The 3,898-nt window shown below is 26.5% G+C and overlaps 1 long non-coding RNA gene across 1 annotated transcript; it reads left to right on the forward strand.

Moving 5' to 3' along the window:
• The first annotated feature begins 2,074 nt into the window (after nt 1–2,074).
• Nucleotides 2,075–3,898, forward strand: LOC130498912 (uncharacterized). Its single transcript, XR_008937946.1, has 2 exons — nt 2,075–2,525; nt 3,737–3,898. It is a non-coding gene; the product is annotated as an uncharacterized LOC130498912 (long non-coding RNA).

Below are 3,898 nucleotides of genomic sequence, written 5' to 3' on the forward strand. Positions count from 1 at the left end.
TTTTTTTTTTTTTTGCATTACACATTCCTTTCCTACACAATCATTTTTGCTAAAAATTGTTTTTTATGGTGGGCTTTATATTAATGTTTAAGTTGTTAAAATATTGGCCCAGGCCCATCGTTTACCCTCAAGTCTAAGCCAATAAGTCAGACCCATTTTCTGGTTTCATCAACATAGACCACGTTTGTTGACCTGTGTTTCAAAAAAAAAGTGGTTTCTCTCTCAACCCCTCACTTATTTTTTGGGAAAATCGCATAAAAAACCCTCAAAGTGTCACTTACTAACACTTTAAACCTTGAAGTTTTTTCACTAACACTTTTAACCTTCAAAGTGACATTTGTATCATAAAAAACCTTCAAATCAAAAAATTGACCGGTTCAGCAGGTAATTTTTTAAAAATAATTATTTAATTAATAAAATAAACAAAATAAATAAATAAAAATCCAAAAAATAAATAAAAATCGAAAAATTCTAATAAAATTTACAAAAATGGAAAAAAAATCAAAAAAATAAATTAAAATTTTAGAAAATTAAATAAATATATTAAAAATTAAATTATTTTCTAAAAATATTAATAAAAATAACTAAAAAGTTAATAATAAATAAGATTAAATTTAAATAGAGAAGAACTAAATAAAAAGTTTACAATTTTTTTAAAAATGAAACCCCCTTCCTAGGTAAGTAATTTTTAAGATGATGTTGGAAACTATCATTGGAGATATGACAATTATCGTCATTGTTAATGGTTATGTGAGAAACCATCATCGTCACTTGTGAATTTTGAATTTTGAGTTTTATATTTTCCATTTTTAAAAAAAACTGTGGACTTTTTATTTAGTTCTTCTCTATTTAAATTTAATCTTATTTATTATTAATTTTTTAGTTATTTTTATTAATATTTTAGAAAATAATTTAATTTTTAATATATTTATTTAATTTTCTAAAATTTTAATTTTTTTTTTTTTTTCGTAAATTTTATTAAAATTTTCGATTTTTATTTATTTTTGGATTTTTATTTATTTATTTTGTTTATTTATTAATTAGATAATTATTTTTGAAAAACTACCTGCCAAACCGGTCAATTTTTTGATTTGGAGGTTTTTTATGATACAAATGTCACTTTGAAGGTTAAAAGTGTTAGTGAAAAAACTTCAAGGTTTAAAGTGTTAGTAAGTGACACTTTGAGGGTTTTTTATGCGATTTTCCCCTTATTTTTTCATGATCAATGCTTGTTTGTTCATCTTAACTTATTGACCAACTGAAAATTTTTCCTTTTGATAATGTTACACATGGAAACGGATGATGAACCTTAGTTTTGTAATTAGAATCCATGGGCCTTTCTTCATTAACAGAATTTATGAATAATTTTAAAATAGAAGCATCTCATTGGTTTAGAAATATATGGCAAGTAACTAAAATATTCAAAAAAAAAACAGTGGCATTTTCTTGTAAATAACTTGAAAAACCAATTACAGAATCCTATTAGGGATTCTGCTTTAATAATATAGACTAGATTTTGACCCGCGCTTTAAAAGCGCGGATTATTTTTCTTTTAAATTATTTTTTATTTTTTACTTATATATTTGTACATAAGATTAAGTATAATCTAGTTACAATTGTATTGATTGATTATGTTTACAAAATATGCAAACAATTAGGACATGTTATGTAAATTTCTGTACTTGTACATAAATTAATTAATTTTTAATATTTTAAAATTTTAAATATTAATTTTATTCTATAGTAATTTTACATAATTTATGTGTACATCTTTTTAATTTAGGATAGAACACGTAAAATTTTGGGCTTCATAAATCACAAGTTTATAAAAAATATGACAACGCTCAATTATTGGGCTTCGCAAATCTAAATTGAATTGGGTCATCTTTTAAGAATTTGACTATAATCTATTCTCTTTATTTCATGGGTTTAATTTTTGGGTTTTATTGTAATACATTTGATCATTTTCTATGATCTTAATTTAAATACTTATTTATAGGCCCAGCCCACATTAACTGTAACGTTTCCCGACAACAAAATATCAAGCTAATTTTGTTAAAGGTAAATATTAAAGGTCCGTATGCGAGAATCTAATACTTTCTAGTTTTTTATTTACCTTTGATTTTTTTTTTAAATTGTCTGAAAGAAAATTTTGGTATTTGTTTGTTTTGTTATTATACTTATCATCCTTTATTTGTCTTCAGGACTAATATACGGAACGGCATGGCTTTAATATGAAAGATAAGTTATTTCCTGATACTATATCTCGTTTTTCATAATATATATTTTGTTTCCCTATCAAATGTGGCATAGTTTAAATTTATTAATATGCTTTTTAATTTTTAATTGGACAGATACATGTATTCACCTTGTTTGATGAAAATAGCTGAACACGTGACTAAATCCTCCTGTAAGAGTAATTTGGAAGTTCTGGATGTTGCGCCACACTCCCAACCGGAAGAATTTGGAAGTTCCGGATGTTGCGCCACACTCCCAACCGGAAGAAGCCTTCCTTTGCTCTCCCAGTAGGTCTTTTGGCATGTTACATGAATTGTATGCCTCTTATACTTGTTACAATCATGTTGAAAATATTAATATCGCTAATCACAAGTTTAAATAAGATATAGACGACAAAGAAAACATATTTGAAAAACATAAGTAGGAAGTTAGGATTGCTTACATTCTCATCCGCCAAGATGAATTCTATGGTTTCTCCTGATAGTTGAATGTTTTGTTTCCATGAGTGTAGAACCTTCACATGAACAAATCAAGTGTTTTTCCATGGCCTCAAGTCGTTAATGCCGGTGACTTCTTCGTTAGAAGCACTTGATGTTTTGATTTGAATTTTAGAAGTCGTTTGTTTGACGGTGTGAGTTTGATTAGGAAGAAACTTTGTTATTTATAATAGGAAGATGTGTTGTTATTTATAATAGGAAGAGGCGATGGAGAGAGGTGTTTAGGTTTTTGGAAAAACTTGTGGCATATTCAAAATCTCACGAGATTTTCTCACGAGATTTTCTCACGAGATTTTCTAGTTAATATTAGGAAAATTTAGTTTCCAATTTGAAACTCAAGATATTCTGTGTGTATTGGACACACAATAAGATTAGACTGAATTCTTTGAACCGTGATTGTAGCTAAATCATTTTCTGTCAACGTAGTTAAATCATATGTTTTTCCTTTTCTATATTTTGTTTTACATTTATTATGGGTATCAAATAGCAAATATTATGTTGTTAAAATTATGAGCACTTGCCACAATCTAGGAATACCTTACCATTTCAAATTTTTTTTTTTAAAAACACAGAAACTACGGAATGAGCTAAAGAATATACTTCGTATAGATTTGGTATCCAAGCTATATATGTATGTTAGTGGTTGTTTAAAAGATAAATAGATTTTTAAAAATATATTTTAGAGATCTTTATGTATAATAAGATTACACTAATTGAAAAATTGGGAATATACTGTACTAACTTCGGTTGAAATTCGATTTTCATATTTTTGGCTTTATTAAAGTTCAATACTATCCATAAGTATACATTGCATTTTCATAACAAATATTTGAAATAACATATACGTATGTGGAATGAACTAAAAAATAAGCATTCGAACACTGCTTTATATTTCTGTGAAGTATTCTTATATTTAATAGATAGTGTTTTTATAGTTTATAATTATCATGTTATGAAATATGGTTTGTTTATAGTTTTAACCTCGAAATCTTTTGTTTCAGGGTATAGAGCGTGATTATCAAGATGATTCTGATGGGTGAACATCCATTCTGATTGGCATAAAAATGCATGGGCCTACTCAGAATTGGGAATTTGTTTGACTTTAAATTGATGTCGTTATAGATAAGTCATTAAAACAAAAAGAATTCTGATTGGTTGACTAA

This window comes from Raphanus sativus, chromosome 2 (genome assembly GCF_000801105.2).
Source record: "Raphanus sativus cultivar WK10039 chromosome 2, ASM80110v3, whole genome shotgun sequence".
Taxonomy (NCBI): Eukaryota; Viridiplantae; Streptophyta; class Magnoliopsida; order Brassicales; family Brassicaceae; genus Raphanus; species Raphanus sativus.